At 43.9% G+C, this 18,701-nt stretch overlaps 1 protein-coding gene across 2 annotated transcripts in view; it reads left to right on the forward strand.

The window, feature by feature from the left end:
• Window positions 1-260: 260 nt before the first annotated feature.
• Window positions 261-18,701, forward strand: part of ZNF395 (zinc finger protein 395) — a 46,620-nt gene continuing 28,179 nt past the window's right edge. The window contains exon 1 of one of the 2 annotated variants that reach the window (XM_038573723.1): window positions 261-384. The gene's annotated coding sequence lies outside the window, so the exon portion shown is untranslated. Of the gene's footprint in view, window positions 385-466; window positions 567-18,701 lie in introns of those variants that run through there. The other variant, XM_038573724.1, reaches the window with a different exon arrangement.

Consider the following 18,701-nt stretch of genomic DNA (forward strand, 5'->3'; position numbering starts at 1 on the left):
GGTGGGGGTGGGAGGGGGGGGTGTCACAACTCGGTCAGGTTCAAGTGCGCATGTGCGTGAGGAGCCGCTCGGGCACTTATTGAGCGCCCACTGTCTACGGGAGGCGGGCGGGGGGGGGTGTGTGCGGGGAGGGCGCGCGCGGCCGGGGGAGGGGGAGGGGAGGGGAGGGGAGGGGGCGCGCAGGCCGCGTGCGCGCGCGGCGCCCGGGGCTGGGGAGGGGGGCGGGGGGCGGGCGCTGGGGGGGTGTGTCCCCGAGCCTCGCTCGCTCGCTCGCTGGCTGGCGCGCTCCTCCGCTCCCTTCCCGGGCGGGGAATCCGGGCCGGGTTGTGGCCGCGGCCGCGTACGTGAGCGCAGTGTCCCGGAGAGGGAGGGCAGGCCGGCCAGGTGGGCGCGAACGGAGCCTCGGCGGGCGGGCGGGCGGCCGGAGCGGAGCGGAGCGGGGCGGAGCGGGGCGGTGGGCCGCGCCGGGTGGGCGCGCAGGGGCCGCGGCCGCTGCAGCCCCGAGCCAGGCCGAGCTGTCCGAGCGGGCGCTGCCCGGCCCGCGCTGCTGCTCGTGGCGGGCCGAGGTGAGCTGCGCGGGGACCTCGCGGCGCTGCAGCGCGGGGACGGGGGCGGCCCGGGAACTTCCCACGCTCCGCGCGCCGGGGGGGCCGGGCCGGCGGCCGGAGGGCCCGGGAGGCGGGCGCCGGGGGCAGCGGCCGGCGGGGCGCGGGGGCGCTGCGGCAGCGCCGGTGCCCGCGCGGGCGGGGTGGGGGGTGGCCGCCCGCCCCGCCGTGCGCCGCCTTGTTTATCTCGGCCGCCGCGGGCGCTCGCGCGGGCACCCCCTCCCCAACTTTGAGCGGCTGTCCGGAGTCGCCGCTCCGACGGAGACCGACCTGCCCCCTCCCTGACCCTTTCCGGCTGGGCCGCCCGCCCAGCCCTCGCGGCGCCCCGCGCGTCCCTGCCCACTCCTCGGAGCGAGTGCCGGGCTCGGGACGCGCGGCGCGACACACCCTCCACCTCGGGGGCCGCCCCCCAGCCCCTCTGCCCCCTTTTGTCCACCCCCACTTCCTTCCAGGCGGTGTAACTCTGTCTCTCCTCGCCGCGGGGGGGGGGGACGGAGGGGGGCCCTCCTCGGAACTGGTGCTGTGGGCATGTGGGGTGCTCGGGTGGGGGCCTGGACTGGGAGTTTGTCGTGTGCAAACAATTTCAAAGGCAGAATTTTCTTCCCTGTCTTGGAGTTAAGGGTTCAGCGCCTTCACTTTAGGATTGACTCAGAAATCTAAAGAAGCCCACCTGCCCGGCGGTGGGGGTGCCACTGCCTCCTTGAGGTCAGGCAGTCCTGGGCAGCTGTCGGTGGCTTTGCCACATTCCCGCCAGGCAGGCGTTTTTCGTGATGTCAGGCCGCCGGCTGCAGGGTTACCTACAGGCCACCCCTGTCTTCTTTACGCTCTTTCTATTAAAGTGTCTCTGGTGCAGTTTGCCTGAGAGTGAGTGATCAACAGGTATTGAAGGCTTTTTTTTTTCTTGACACCCTCCTGAGGTGTTGTGTAAACAGAGGTTCTGGGTCTCAAGGAATTTGAAACACAGGGAAACAGCAATTAAGTTCAACTCCACAGGTACTTTTGAGGGGCTGCTGTGTTCTCAGGACTGTGCCAGGCTCTGAGGGAGAGATGATAGGAGGCACACAAGAAATCTAAGGCCTCAGAAATCCTACTGACCAGGTGGAAGTGATTTGAGAGCTCAAGTTCAAATTAATGTGCTGTGGCTGCCTAAATTACTGTAGATGCTGGGGGTGGGGAGGTGGGAGGAGGAATATCAAAGGAAAGGTTAGAGTTGGGGAATGGATTTAGGGTACTAAGTTATGAAATAAAGTTAGGCACTTGGAGAATATATTACCCATTGGCCAAGGCCCAAAGGCAAGAGAGGGAGAGAAGTAACAGGTGCCAGAGGTTGCAGAGGTATTGCCCGAGGAGAATAGGTTCAAACAGTTATTTCAGTGAGGGAGGATACAAAAGATACATGAGATGATTCCTTCCAGGGTTTATAATCTCATGGAGAAGACAAATCCTTGAGCACGTGAAAGAAGACCTCGAGATAAGGCACAGGGGCACCTGGGTGGCTCAGTTGGTTGAGTGTCTACCTTCAGCTCAGGTCATGATCCCTGGGTCCTGGGATCGAGCCCCATGTTGGGCTCCCTGCTCAGCACGGAGCCTGCTTCTCCCTCTGCCTTTCTCTCTCAAATAAAAAAAAAAAAAATAAAGATGAAACACAATTAGCTGTCAAAATATGAGGTATAGAAGAGGTGCTGTTGGAGCTCGGAGAAGAGTGCTATGCACAGGAATCACTAGAAATGTATTCCTGAGGATGAGACCCTCGAGATGGGTCATGAGGTGCGATTGACCATGGCCTTCCTGAGAGACAGGAGATGGGCTTGGCCAGACGAGGGAACGTTTCCTGAGCAGGAGATAAAGATGCAGAGGAACAATGGTTAAGATTGTGAAAGTCCTAGAAAGCCAGACTGGGGAATTGCACTTTACCCTGTGTGTACTGGGGAGACATTAAAGATTTTTGAGCCAGAGAGTGACGTAATAAAAGGGTATTTGGAAAGGTTTTTAAAAGTAATGTTCAGAGACAAATCAGTAGACAGTTACAGTTGTAGAGTGCTCAGAGTTTGGACTGGGATAACTGGAAATGGGAAAGAGGGTGGATTTTAGAAGCATTACTGTTGAAATAATCTGTTGACAGGGGCAGGGTGAAGGAAGGAGATGAATGGAAATTAATTCTTTGTGGAAATTGATTACACGCCAGGGCCTTGGAACTGCTGTAGTTGGTAACTCGAGAAATCGGAAATGTGTATTTTGGAGAGAAGCAATTGACAGGCTACAGAGGTTTCTTGTATTTGCCAAGACGTCCAAACATAGGTGTCTTGCAAGCAACTGAAGCTCTGCGATTGGTGGGAAACCAGGCTGCCAAAGCCAGGAGAGGGAAGACACGTTGAGTGGGATGTTGTCTTGGTCGTAGGTCATAGGTCCCAGCAGTGGAGGATGCTAGTGAGTGGGACTGAGGGTCTGAATTGGAAACGTCTGTTCTGATTGTCATTCAGATGACATTGCTTGGTCCTGAAGTTGGCAAAGTAACTTGGGATTGGAGATTGGAGGGAAGAATGGAATTTGCTAAACACAAAAATTATTGGGCTTTGAAACCGGTTGAATTATGCTCTCCACTGAGACCTTCAGGCTATCCCGGTGTCCCTTCCTAGGTGTGTTTGGGGGGATGGTGGTGTGGGTGTGGGGAAGCCACAAGGCAGGGGAGCTGCACAGTGACCAGCAAGGGATACTGCCCTTCCCAGGGCCAGATCTGTCCTAACCCATGCCATTGCCAGTTCTCAGGAACAGAGCGACCTGCAGCGGGGGAGCTGGTGCCGGTTTTTTCCTGAGCTCTGAATTCCGCTTTCTTGTTGCAAGGGTGACTTAGGGTGATTTGCTGAGCAAATTCCCCAAGCCTCAACTTGCAACATCTGAGGGCTGGCGAATTTGAAGGATGATTGCAAAAAGTTGCAGAATGGAGTGGAGAACGTACTTACAGTCCTTGAGCCTCCTTGTTTCTCTGAGATGCAGGATCAGTGAACTAGCAGGGGAAAGCTGCCTTGCGTGGGCAGAGGCGGCCGTCAGATATTTTTCCTTTATAGGGAATATATGACTGTCAAAAAAATTTCACGGAGCGATGGTTGAGCTAATTTATTCTTCAAACAGTAGTGTGTGTGTGTGTGTGTGTGTGTTTTGCACTTTTTTTTTTGTCTGTGACCTACATTAAGAAATAAAATTGACATCATGACCCAGGTACACGAAATCATGTATGTAAAAATCTAATTTAAGTTCTTGAAGTACTCCTTTCTTTTGCTTGGTGCAGTCTCCTTGGGTGCTTTTATTTTCTATTCTTTTATTTTTCATTTAAAAAAGCTCACTGTCTCCCAATAAGTTGACTTAACCACTCTGTCATGGATATAACCCAGAGTTTGAAAAACACAGTTATGGAGCGTTTTCACATCTAGTAAATGTTTATTAAGCTGCTCATGTGCAGGGCTCCCCTTACCAGTGCTGTAAGTGGAAGGAAGCATGAGGAAGAGATTGAACATTTACAGGCTAGTTGGAGAGATAAGGTATACCGATGATTAAGGAGCAAGGCAAGATGATTAAATGCCAAAGGGAAAAATAAGCACCTGTCAGGTTCATAAGAGGGGGCAAGCAGCTTGGGCTGGAGTAGCTTGGGAAAACTTTTGGGGATAGAGAAGGAAGTCTGGGATGAACCCTCTGAGGTGTTGCATGGTGCCCTGCAGGTGTGTGTGTGTGTGTGTGTGTGTGTAACCTGGACGAAGGCTTGGGGTTAGGATGAAATAGAGGGTTCTTGTTAAAGAGTGGGGAGAAGCCAGTCTGGAAAGGTTGGTTAGGATCAAAATATAGGGGTTGTAAACCAGAGACCCAGAGAACGTGTTCTACCTACAGAAGTGTTATAATTTGGAGAACACAAAGGTTTGAAAGAATTGGAACAATCCAGAAAACCTCTGGATTTGGGACTCCGTTAAAGAATCAGATCAGGCAGTGAGCAATGGTGAACCCTTGTGGACAGGAGACGGGTCCTATGGTCGCCAGTTGTCATTGTGCCAGCATTCCCTGTTGCACGAGTGTGGTTGCTCTATATTTCTTGTTTAGTCCGGCAGGCCTTTGGGTTTGTGACCGGATCTTTCAAGAGACTTTAAATGCCAACCTAGGGAATTTGGGATGGCTGTCCTGGCTTTGAGTGGCCACTGGGGGATTTGGGTAGGAGTGTGACATGTTGGAATCTGAGATATTTGTGTGCAAGTAATTTGTTTTAGGCAAGCCAAAAGGCCAGCACTTTCTGAGTTACTGCTGGCTAGGACTTTGAAAGATTTTTCTGATGATTGGAATGGTACTAATTAGGGCTTTGGGCTGTGTTATGTATTGTGAGGCCAATTTCTAGTGACCTCAAGATTTCTCAAGCCCTCCCATTTTCTACTTCTGGCTGGCATCAGTAGATGGTGGCTCCTGGCATGTATCTTCTGAGAATGATGTTGGGGTAATAATTTGGGGAGATGTGAGTCACCACTGTCAAATGCCATATGACATTAGATTCTCAGGATCTTTGGTTGTATGAGTCAGTAGTAAAGGAAGAGCAAAGAGAGGGGCTCTGTCATTTCTTATTTCACTAGTCGTAAGAAACCCCCAGGGGGTAGGCCTCTAGGGTTCAGAGATTTATAATCCAGGATTCAAAATGACCGCGGAATTATTGGTTTAAGCCCAGGTGTTTGTGCAAATGACCCCTGGAAAACTAGGCTTATTTTAGGACCAGCTGAAGTGAGTAAATTCAGGACTCTGGTCTAGAGACAGTTTGGTTTACCCTGGAAGTTCATAACCATCAGTGATTCTGAGCATTTCCCCAGGTGAGCTACAGGTTGCACAATCTGATTACTTAAACTGTTGCTGTTGTGGCAGTAATAGAAGTCAGAGCTGAAGTGCTCTTTGGTTAAAAATGTGTGGTGGTAGGGTGTAAGGATAATCAAAAGTCAGCCTAACGGTATCAAATTGAATCCATTTCCTGTTTTATATGGTGGTTCTGTTACTAGAACAGAGGAATGAGGCAGTAGCTATGGTGCACTCTGGCTTTGGTAAAGTATTTAACAGTTTCTTAAGATGTGATGGTCTGTATTAAATAAGCGGTAGAATGTGGGCTGGGTGGTGTTATTAATTTGACAGTCATATGCAAAAACTGTTAACTAGTGGCACTGAGTCAACCTGGAATGGGGTCTGAAAATTAGTGTTGCAGGGTTCTATTTTTGGCCTTGAGCTACTCAACATCTTTTCCAGTGTTGTGGATCGTGATACAGAAGGTGTGTTTGTCAGCTTTGTTGATGGCACAGAGTTGGGACAGGTTGCTTTTTTAGTTGATAGATCAGGGTTCACAGTCATCCAGAACGAAGGCCCAAATTAGAAAAGAAATTCAGTAAGGGATAAATAGAAAGTCTGATTTAGTTTTAAAAATTTGAATTGTTCGTACATTCTGGTAAGTTTATTTCACTTTTGGAGGTGGAGGTACAGCTAAGACCATATCCAAAATGTTAGATGATGTTTATGCACAGAGATTATTCAGAGTTTTTTTTTTAACTGTTACTAAAGTGATTAGAAGTTAGAAATAGCCTAAACATCCAGTGGTGTGACTGGGCTGAAAGTAATTTATAAGTGATTCTGATGGATATGTCATTATAATGGAATATTATGAAGCCATTAGAAATAATGTTTAGGGGGCACCTGGGTGGTGCAATGGATTAAGTGGGCAATTCTTGGTTTTGGCTGAGGTTGTGATCTCAGGGTTGTGAGATCAAGCCTGGTTTTGGGCTCTGCACTCAGTGGAGAGTCTCCTTGAGATTTTCTCTCCCTCTCCTTCGGCCCATCCCATTTACACACTCTGTCTCAAATCTTAAAAAAAAAAAAAAATAGTGTTTAGAAATAGCTTTAAAATAACATGGACAGGGCAGCCCGGGTGGCTCAGCAGTTTAGCGCCACCTTCAGCCCAGGGCATGATCCTGGAGACCCGGGATTGAGTCCCATGTTGGGCTCCCTGCATGGAGCCTGCTTCTCCCTCTGCCTGTGCCTGTGCCTCTCTCTCTCTCATGAATAAATAAATAAAATCTTAAAAAAAATAACATGGACAAATGTTTCTGTTAAAAGTTGAGGTGCATCTGCAATGTAATTTCAAATCTTAAACAAAGTGCCTAAGAAATGGCTGGAAGTAAATATCCTAATAATTCTAATACCAAAATACTAATACTGGATAGGGGGTGGAGTTGAATGACTTTTTTACATTTTAAATTTATTATTTGCATTTTCTATGTGTATTTATAACACAGTGGGGGAAAACGCTGTTATATATTTTTTAATGTATTTTTTTTAGAGCAGTTTTGTGTTCACAGCAAAATTGAGAAGGTATAGAGATTTCTCATTTGTCTCCTGCCCCCACACATATATATCCTCCCTCACTGTCGACATTCTACCAGAGTGGTACATTTGCTGTGACTGATGAACCTATATTGACATGTCAAATCACCTAAAGACCATAGATTACATTAGGGCTTACTGTTGGTGTTGTACATTCTGTGAGTTTGGACAGATGTATAAATGGTGGACGTGTATCCACCATTAAGTATCCTACAGAGTACTTTTACTGCCCTGAAATCCTCCGTGGTTTGCCTATTTATCCTTCCCACTCTCCAACCCTTGGCAACCACATTTACTTACTGTGGACAGTTTTGCTTTTTCCAGGATGTCATATAGTGGGAATCATACAGCATATAGTTTTTTTCAGATTGGCTTCTTTTACTTAGTAACATGTGATTAAACTTCCTCCATGTCTTTTAATGGTTTAATAGCTCATTTCTTTATAGCACTGAAGAATATTCCATTGTCTGAATGTGCCAGTTTATCCACTTACCTACTGAAAGGACACTTTAGTTGCTTCCAGGTTTTGGCACTTTTTATGAATAAAGCTGCTGTAAACATCTGCAGCTGCTGTAGGTTTTCATGTGGCCACAAGTGTTGAACTTGTTTGGATTAATACCAAGGAGTGTGATTGCCAGATCCTATGATAAGAGTATGTTTAGTTTTGTAAGGAACTTCCAAACTGTCTTCCAAAGTGACTGTATTGTTTTGTATTCCCACCAGCAGTGGATGAGATTTCTTATTGCTCCACATCCTCACCAGCATTTGGTGGTGTCATTGCTGTATTTTGGCCATTCTAATAGGTGTGTGGTGGTATCTCGTTTTAATTTGCATTTACCTAGTGACGTGTGATGAAATCTTTTCATGTGCTTTTTTGGCATCTGTATATCTTCTTCAGTGAAGTGTCTGTTAAGGCCCATTTTGTAATCAAGTTATTGGTTTTCTTAATTGTTGAGTTTTAAGAGGTCTTTTTATATTATGGGTAACAGTCCTTTATCAGATGTGTCTTTTGCAAATATTTTTTCCCAGTCTGTGGCTTGTTTTTTTCACTCTCTTGAGTACTGCTGTTAAAAACAAAACCCTGTCCTATTGTTTAAGGACAGCATAAAGACAGATGATTTTTATTCAGTATCTTGAGTACCTACCTACTATATGTCAAGCACTGCAGTCACAAAATGAGACTCAGTCCCTGACCTGCAGTGGATAATCTAATTGAAAGGGGGAAATCAGACAAGTGAATAGACATTGTCTTGTGAACTGACAAGTACACTGTAGTCCTGGTGGTACTCCAGGTATGCTGAAGAGGGGCAAATCATGTGGGAAAAAAAGTTTTGAGATTTTTCTATTGTTCATGGCTTAATGTGAGCTCTGAGTGGGATGTGGCTTTTATTTATTTATTTATTTATTTATTTTTTAAGTTCTTTTTTTATTATTATTATTATTTTTTATTTATGATAGTCACAGAGAGAGAGAGAGAGGCAGAGACACAGGCAGAGGGAGAAGCAGGCTCCATGCACCGGGAGCCTGATGTGGGATTCGATCCCGGGTCTCCAGGATCGCGCCCTGGGCCAAAGGCAGGCGCCAAACCGCTGGGCCACCCAGGGATCCCGGGATGTGGCTTTTAAAAAAATGAATCTAGTTCATAACTGGATGAGAAATTCATCCAGTCACAGGATGTATTTTAATGACTTCTGGTCATATGACATTTGGGCCATGAGGGGTTTGGGGAGGCATGATTTAAAGGAAACAAGAGGGCAGCCCCCGTGGCACAGAGGTTTGGCGCCGCCTGCAGCCTGGGGTGTGATCCTGGAGACCTGGGATCAAGTCCCGTGTGGGGCTCCCTGCATGGAGCCTGCTTCTCTCCCTCTTCCTCTTCCTCTGCCTGTGTCTCTGCCTCTCTCTCTGTGTCAATAAATAAATAAAATCTTAAAAAAAAATAAAGGAAACAAGAACAAGCAAGGCTTTATCCTCAGGAGGGACCCTGGGATGATGTAGGATCAGGAATGACTGCAGTGAGTAGTGAGTATACTCATGTGGTCGATATACAATAGTGCTTTCATGTACTTTCATGGTTATCAGGTACAGGAAAGAGTAGATTTGCTCATTTTTGGTCGTGGTGTTGGAATATGACCATTGGATAGAACAGTTGCTTTATCCTCTTTGTTTCAGGTCTCTCATCTGTAGAATGATTATACATTACAAGATCCCTTATCTGTAGAATGATTACACCAAAGTTTATGAGCTTTAAGTTTCCTTTTAACCCTAAATACTGAGAGATCAGACTTCAGGTCACTATGAAAAAGGGTTTTTTAAGCTGGCAGAGCTGTCCAACAATGGAAATGTCTGCCTATGGAGTAGTGAGCGTCCCTTTGTTAGAGGTATTCAGTTGGGGCTGAATGCTATTGATTAGGGATGCTCTAGAAGAGAAGGACAGGAATTAGACTGACCTCCAAAGTCCTTTCCAGTTCTTAGTGTTCTTATGTGATTTGTCAAAGCTGAAAGATACTGTGGAATAGGGGTTATACCTCTGGTTGTGTAGTATTTGAGTCAACATCATCATGTGTCTTTTAAAAAAAATGTTTATAAATGAGACCCCACACTTTTGAGAGACCCTTCTGGGGCCATTTTGGAAAGGATGAAGAGAACTGTTTCATGGTTGGTCAGGGTGGTGACCCCAGAGCTGCTGAAAACTTAATTTGGTCTTTCAGAGAAGCAAGAACGTGGGGGTGGGGTGGAAATGGCAAATCCTAAAATAGATTAACATGTAGAAGACCAGTGTGTTTATTGGATGGTTTTACTCAATATAATGAATGAATGAAGATGGAGCCCTTTAATTGAATAATGGACCCTTGGCTTGGCTATGGAGGACCTGGGAGTGCCCTTGATCATCTCCTTCCTATTTCATTTCCCACACCGCAGATTTATATCACTAGCTATAGCACATTAAAAACTATCCTGACGCCAGGGATAAGACTGAGCCTCGTGATGGCTTTCTCAGTTTAGGGACAAAGAATTTCAAGGGACAAATTGAAAGAAACTTGAGTGGGATTTTCCAGGAGTGCATATATTTGTTTCATATCAGACAATAAGTTTGTGGTTCCAGTTAAAAATGTTTATTTTTTCAATTTATTAATAGTTTACACATAGAAAATAAAATTTCTCTTTCTGTAAAATTTGCTTTAGTTTAATTTTGCCTAAATTTTACTTAAATATATGGCCTATTTAGAATCTACTCTGATTATTTAACATTTTTAGATATTTTTGGATTACTTTTTGTTGGCAGGTAAGGGGGCAGTGCTAGGGCTAAATATCCCATTGCAAAAGTTTCTTAGCTCTGTAGACAGAACGAAGGTTTATCTCATCTTTGGAGAATATCACAAGATGATTTCCATGTCCATGTGATCCAGCCTCACATTTTGGCACTTGAAAAATCAGTATTTGGCAAGAAAGTGCTCTCTTTACATGGAGTAAAGCAGTTTGGGGGTTCATGAAGTAGGAAACAAGGGTTTTAGATGTATATAAAAATACAGGCAGAACTTGGTTATTTAGAACTAAAGTTGGAGATGTTTGTGCATTTAATGATACAGGGCCTGGGTCTCCTTTATCTCAGTATCACTTGGGCCTCACAGAGTATGGTGTATCATCTGGGCTTGTTGACTTGCTTTGAACTGGTTCCTTAGGCCATGTATCATAGGTATGGGAAACACTTAGACTACCATTTTTTTTTTTTTTTTAAAGCAAAGTATGATAAGAAATAACCGTTCACAGCCTTTTTTGTCCTTTGAGTATAGGGAAGCCATAAAACTCTTTTAGTAAAAACAACCACTTTCAGTGGCTGTTTTTTTCAAAGTGCTGGGAATGAAAAACTCCCTCTCCTCTTTCTATTTTTCTTCTGCTGAAAATGAATTGCTCTTGGTGTGCCGTTCTTAAATTCATGTGTCCTCTATCCATTTTAATCTTGTTATCTATTTTTATGGTGACTGTCGCCATGGTACTCGAGCTCTTTACATAGCACAACAGAGATTTCAGATGTCTGATAGGACAGCTCAAAGTTCTGCTGCAGCCAGCAGAGAAACAGTGTTTGAGTAGCTTTCTTTTTTTTTTTAATTGAAGTATAATTTGCATACAGTGGAATGCTTAGATCTTAAGTATGCTGTTTAATCAGTTTTGACAAATGCATTTTGAGACAGAACATTTCCATCACCCCAGACATGTTTCTTGTGACCATTTCCAGATTATCCTCCCCCCAACTAGAAGTAGTACAGCTCTGATTCCTATCACCTCAGTTTAGTATTGCCTACTAGGTTCTTAATAATAAAATATTGTATTTCCGAGTAGTGCTTTGAAGGGATGGAAGAGTCTGTGGTTAAAAAATCAGTGTTCTATATGGTTAGGTGGCCCTGGTAAATAAATAATTTTTGGCACTTGTCTGCTCTTGCATACAGATTATTCCTTCTCATTAGTCCATGGGATCCAGATTAATGTTAGGAATTCTGGTAAGAGTCTGAGGCACAAGCAGCTAGGCCTAGTGTGGAATAGGCTGCCATTTGTGGCACGTGTGTACTAGTTGGTTGTGTTAGGGAGCTAGAATGCTCAACTAGAAGACCTGCAACTGCTCCTAGGACATCTGCGTGGATTTCCCAGAAAGCCCGCCTGATATACTTTCTTTTCCTGCCTCTTTCTTGAACTAGCTTATAAATTTAACGATCCACAGAGTTACAGTGTTGGGCTTGTAATATTGTAACAAGATCTGTGTTGCAAAGCCTACTCTCTCCACTGCTGAGCTCTCAGCCTCCTGGAAAGCATGTGTCAGATTCAGATAGAAATTGCCCCAACACATAATTGAAATGTATCGAACAGAGTCAGTTTCTTTCTTTCTTTTTTAAAAAACTTAAATGGTTACATGAAATTTTCATTACTAAAGTAATGCATGAATACATTCTCTGTAGGGGGAAAATGCAAACTTTCTAGAGGAAACAAAATCCCCCTCAACAACCACTCCTAATCCTTGTCCTTCTCTAGACATCAACCTCTGTTAGGAGTTTGTTGGTGTTCAGATGCTCTACGAACTTGTATTTATACCTTAGAACTTAAGACAAGGTAAGTGCATTGCACTGCAAGCACTGGGCTGTTGTTCCCCTGTCCCCCCTCAGTGGGACATCTTGGTGACTGCTTCCTGTCTGCAAATCTAAGACTTCTTGATTTTGTCCAACTCCTACATAGCTTTCCTGAGAACCTTCCCCTAACTGATGGACATTTAAGTTATTTCTAAATCCTCTACTGTTACAAAAGCTGCTACAATAAACTTGGCTGCACACATGCCTCTTTGCAATGCGTGTGTTTCTCTAGGGTAGACACTGAGAAAAAGCAATTGCTGGGTGATAGGGTTTTCCAGTTTGAAATCTTTTTTTTTTTTTTTAAGATTTTATTTATTCATGATAGACACACATAGCGAGGCAGAGACACAGGCAGAAGGAGAAGCAGGCTCCATGCAGGGAGCCCGATGCGGGACTTGATCCCAGGACTCCAGGATCATCACACCCTGGGCCAAAGGCAGGCGCTAAACCACTGAGCCACCTGGGGGATCCCCCCCAGTTTGAAATCTTAAGATATATTACAAGGTCAGTTCCTAGCTTAGTCCTGAGGTAGGCCAGGGCATATTTGAAGTGTGCTCAGACATGAAGCAATTGTTTCCTTTCTTCCCTCCTTCCCTCCCTCCTCTTCTCCTCTTTCCTTCTTGTTGACATGCAATATAATATTAGTTTCAGATATACAGCATAGTGATTCAACAACTCTCTACCACAAGTGTAGCTACAATCTGTCACCGTACAATGCCATTACAATACCATTGACTATATTCTCTTTTCCATATCTTTCATCCCCAAGACTTACTCGTTCTATAGCTGGAAACCTGTATCTCTTAACTCCCCTTCACTCATTTTGTCTTTCCCCTCACCCCTGTCTCCTCTGGAAGCCATCAGTTCTATGTATTTATGAATCTGATTCTTTTTGTTTATTTGCTTTTTTCTTAGATTCCATGAAGGAGTGAAATCATATGGTATTTATCTTTCTCTGACTGCTTTCACATAGCATAATACCCTGTAAGTCTGCCCATGTTGTCATAAATGGTAAGATCTAAATTTAAAAAAAATGTTGATTGAGTAATATTCAATTGTATGTGTACCCTGCATCTTTTTTTTTTAATATTTTATTAATTTATTCATGAGAGACACATAGAGACAGGCAGAGACACAGGCAGAGGGAGAAGCAGGCTCCATGCAGGGAGCCCAATGCTGGACTCGATCCCAGGACTCCAGGATCAGGCCCCTGGCTGAAGGCGGCCCTAAACCACTGAGCCACCCTGGCTGCCCTACCCTGCAACTGTGGACACTTGGGTTGCATCCATATCTTGACTACTGTAAATAATTCTGTAATAAACATAGGGGTGCGTATATCTTTTCAAATTAGTGCTTTAATTTTCTTTGGGTAAATATCCAGTAGTGGAAATCATATGGTATTTCTATTTTTAATTTTTTGAGGAAACTGCATACTGTTTACACAGCGGCTGCACCAGTTTGTGTTCCTACCAACAGTGCATGAGAGTTCCTTTTTCTCCACATACTGGCCAACACTTGTGATTTCTTTTTTTAAATTAAAAAATTTTAAAAAAATATTTAAAATTTTAAAAATTTCTTTTTGATTTTAGGCATTCTGACAGGTGTGAGGTGATCGCTCTTTGTGGTTTTGGTTTGCATTTCTTTGATGATGAGTGATATTGAGCATCTTTTCATGTGTCTGTTGGTCAGCTGTATGTCTTCTTGGGGAAATGTCTTTTCAGTTTCTCTGCCTAATTTTAATCAGATTATTTATTTTGAAGGTGTTGAGTTGTGTAAATTCTTCATATATTGTGGTACTAACCACTTAGTGGGTATGTCATTTCCAAATAGAGTTGCCTTTTTATTTTGTCAATAGTTTCCTTTATTGTGCAAAAACATTTATTTTGATGTAGTCTCAAAAGTTTACTTTTGCTTTTCTTTCTCTTGTCTCAGGAGACAAATCTAGATAAATGTTGCTAAGGCCAATGTCAAAGAAATTAGTATCCACATTCTCTTCTAGGATTTTTATGGCTTCAGGTCTCACATTTAGGTGGTTTTTTTTTTTTTTTTCTTTTTAAGATTTTATTTATTTATTCATGAGAGAGAGAGAGAGAAGCAGAGACACAGGCAGAGGGAGGAGAAGCCTGTAGTAGAAAGAGCTCCATGCTGGGAGCCTGATGTGGGACTTGATCCCGGGACTCCAGGATCACGCCCTGGGCCCAAGGCAGGCTCTCAACTGTTGAGCCACCCAGGGATCCCCACGTTTAGGTCTTTAAAGCATTTTGAGTTTCTTTTTGTGTATGGTGTAAGCAAGTGGTCATTCTTTTACATGTAGCTGTCCTTTCTTCCCAGCACCATTTATTGAAGAGACTGTCTTTTCCCTATTGTGTATTCTTGCCTTCTTTGTCATAGATTAATTGACCATATAAGCATGGGTTTATTTCTGGACTCTCTATTCTATTCTGTTGATCTATGTGTCAGTTTTTGTGTCAGTACCATACTGTTTTGTCTGTTGCAGCTTTGTAGTGTATCTTGAGATCTGGGATTGTGATACATCCAACTTTGTTCTTTCTCAAGATTGCTTTGGCTGTTCAGGGCCTTTTATGGTTCCATATACATTTCAGTATTATTTGTTTTAGTTCTGTGAAAAATGTTGGTATTTTGTAGGGTTTGCTTTGGGTACTATGGACATTTTAACAATATTCTTCCAAACCATGAGCATGGAATTTCTATTTGTGTCATCTTCAATTTCTTTCTTTCTTTCTTTCTTTTTTTTTATCTTCAATTTCTTTCATTGATGTTTTATAGTTTTCAGTGTACAGGTCTTTCACCTCCTTGGGTAAATTTATGCCTAGGTATTATGCTCTTTTTGGTGTGGATATAAATGGAATTGTTTTCTTAATTTTCTTTCTGCTACTTCATTATTAGTGTATAGAAATACATCTGATTTCTGGATATTAATTTTGTATCCTGCAACTATACTGAGTTCATTTATAACTTCTAATAGGTTTTTTGATGGAGCCTTAGGGCTTTCTATGTTTAGTATTATGTCATCTGCAAATAGTGACAGTTTAACTTCTTCCTTACAAGTATGGGTACCTTTTTCCCCTCTCAGGTATAATTGCCGTGGCTAGGATGGAGCCATTGTTTTCTAAGACTAGAGCAGGGTTTAGGTTGTGCTAGGTGTGTGTGCCCCGTAAGTTAGAGCTGATTGACTATAACACTTGGTGTTAGGAAGAGCCCCGCTGAGCCCCATTGTTCATTCTGTGTGGTCTTCTTGAGGACTTTGGTCTGCATGTTGGTCCTGGTTGTGTGGAAGAGAGTCACAGGATGAGCAACACATTGAGAACATTGAGAACTCTGGATGGCAAATTCTAAACCAGTTCATTTCCAAACTAGAAACCTTCAATGCATCTATAATTCTTTTCTGTGACATCTTGAGAATTCAAAGTGTGGCTGAAATGCTCAAGCCAAGGGTGAGGCACATTTGGAAGCATTTAGTGTTCTTAAAAAAAAAAAATCTAGAACACTGTCATGTTACTTTTATTAACAGTTTCATTTTATTTGGTGAAGGACAGTGTGTGTCTCTCCATATTTACACTTTGTGCCATCATCTCTGGATTTCTGAGAACTAGAAATCGTGAAAATTCATCATGTCAGGCCAAATCCATGCCTTTAGGAGTCAGTGTGGCAAGGGAGGGCTTGGCTCTGTCCCTCTTGAAGGCACATGCTGGTGCTGCCGGTCACCTAGCTGGTGAGAGGCAGAGTCTTTTTGCAGCTGTAATTATTTCACATCTGTTTGCCTTCAGATACCTTATGAAGACGTTAATACAAACAGTTCTGGTTCTGACCCCAGGGCACCACTCCTCCCCTCCCCCGCCCCAGGTTGTATGAAAACTCCTGTCCAAACCCAGTGATGCATTGATACAGTCTTCTTCTGGGGGTGTTTGAGGCATCTCCCACTCTGGTCTCCCTTCAGTGTTAATAGGTGTTCCCTTTTCTGTCCTTTCAAGACTTGGTGACAGAGTTGGCACCTTATTTCAGGGCCTCCTGGCCTTGGTCTTTCTGACCTTCTTAGCATACTTTCCCCATCACACACCCCCAGTTAGGCGACTGTCCTCTGGTTTTACAAGTTGTCTTTCTTATTGGGCAGCAACCAGTATTCTTAGTGTGGATGAATCTCTAATTTAATGAGGGGTGGTGTTGGTGGGCAGTGTGTTTGTTTTTAGTGTTCTTTTTATTTTTTTTTATTTTTTTATTTTTTTATTTTTTTATTTTTTTATTTTTTTAGTTTTTAGTGTTCTTGCAGTGGTGCCAGATGACACGGTTTGTCCATCTGTCTTTTGGCCTTTGTGACCGCATAGTAGGATAGCCTGATCTACAGTGACATCAAGGTCCTTTTATGAGGTTTGGACTGTTGCTCCAGAGCTTTTACGTGGTCTTGATTTTTTTGTTTTTTAAGATTTTATTTATTTATTTAATAGTACAAGCAGGGGGAGAGGGAGAAGCAGACTCCCCACTGAGCAGGGAGCCTGATGTGGGACTCCATCCTAGGACCCTGGGATCATGACCCAAACCAAAGTCAGAAGAAGCTCAACCAACTGAGCTGCCCCAGCGCCCCGGTTTTGATTTTTTTTCTTTAAATATTTTACATTGCCCTTGTCATTGTTAAAATTTACTGGCTGCTTTTCCTCATATTTGTTCAGTTTCCCTTGTAATCTTCTCATAAGTTTGACTCATCACTACCCAGAGTTTTGTATCTTTTTTTCTTTTTTCTCCTCCTCCCTCCTCCCCCGCCTTTCCCTCCTTCTCCTTCTCCCCTCCTCCTCCTTCTCTTCCTTCTCCTTTTCCTCCTCCTCCTTCGCTATCATTTATCAGGTACTCTGCGAGAAAGGGATGATGCTTAGTACTTGAAGTGCATTTTTTCATTTTTCCCAAGACTTCTCTGTCAGACCCAGGGAATCAGAATCTCTAGGAAGAGGAGCTCGGGGACACTTTAAAACCAAGACACTGTTGAAAGGGAAAAAGCTGCATTGCTTCCTCTAAGCCCCAAATTATCCTTTGAGCAGGAGCGAATGTTTCCCTCATTTTATAGGTGAGGAAGCTGAGGCACAGAGAGATGAGGTGACCTGCCTGAAGTCACACATTAGGAAGTTAGAGTTCATTTGCAACCTTGACTCTTTCACTGTGCATTCTCTTTGGGGTATTTATAAAAGTGTTAAATCAGAATAATTTTAGTTCTGACTCTGGGGTGAGCCCCATGCTTGATACTTTGCTCTCAGAATGCCCATTTCATTTCCTCTTCCGTGCCCCAACCACCGCTACCACATTAACCTCTCGGTGACCTGAGTTTTTACTAACAAGGAGCCTGTAAGAGGTCATTTAGTCTAGCTTCTTCCTCCTCTTCCTTGATGCATAGATTTCCTGCATAATATAGTAGAAAGAGCATAGCTTTTGGAATCAGACCTATCTGAGCTAACATCTCAGTTCCATCACTTTCTGGCTCTGTGGCCTCGGGCATATGATTCAGCCTCTCTGAGTCTCAGTGTCCTCATCTGTAAAACAGGGAAGACGACGGTCTGGGGAAGATGATGGTCCTTCTCTCATGGGATTATTGTGAGGGATGAAAGGTGTTACAGTACACAAAATACTTAGCCAGTGACTGGCACGTATGTCTTTGCCAGATAATGGCTACTGGAACATTTCTTAAGGAACATCAGTCTTTGAAAGGCTGTTTCTTTACAGAGAAGATCTATTTTTCTCTTGCTATTTTACTCTGGAGCAGTTCTAATGAAGTAGTTAGATGCAGTTTTGTTGCTTGTGCACATGGCAGTGCCTTTTCCCTCTAAAAAGGTTCTAGTCCTCTTTTGGCCCTGAACTAAGTATAGTCCACCTGCCAACCAGATACGGGGGTGGGTGGCCTCCTTGATTGTCCTTGAGGCAGGCAGGAGCTCACCAGTGCCGTGTAACCACGGCCTGTGTGTCTTGGCTTCCTGAGCGCTGATTTCATCCTTCACTTCTCTCAAAACTCAGGGGCGTGAGCCATCTGGTCTCTGTGATTGATCCACATTTATTTTGTCACTTTGGCTTAGAACATGCTTACCAGTGAGCACTCTCTGCCCAATGCCATTAGCCTGTCCATTTCAGGGAAAACATTCAAGAGTGGATACCCCAATATCCTGAGCCAAGACTGGGGGTGACCACTCATTCAGCCAGTTTCTCCATCTCTGTTTTGTCTTTGAACTCAGCCTCGGCCCTGCAGTTGTGAGGCCATGAGGATTCCTGAAACAGCCTTCTCCAGAGAAAGATACTTCCTTAGAGGTTGTGCTTTGGGTAAGCCCCCACCTCCCCCACCGTGTTCATTTTTCACTCTATTTAAACAGTCTTCCTTTATGGTGTCTATTGTCTCTTCACTTAGGCTGAATTTCTGTTTTCTGGGGAAATGTGTCTGTCTTCTTTACCCTTTAGTCACCCAGCAGATTTTTTTTTTTTTTTTTTAGGGTCATACTTTATTTCGGCTTAATTAACTTATGTCAAACACTTAAAATTTTAACATGCACACTCATTTAACTTTATGAGCTTAATCCTGAAAACCATCCTTTTATCAGGCTTC

This window comes from Canis lupus, chromosome 25, assembly GCF_011100685.1.
Source record: "Canis lupus familiaris isolate Mischka breed German Shepherd chromosome 25, alternate assembly UU_Cfam_GSD_1.0, whole genome shotgun sequence".
Classification (NCBI taxonomy): domain Eukaryota; kingdom Metazoa; phylum Chordata; class Mammalia; order Carnivora; family Canidae; genus Canis; species Canis lupus.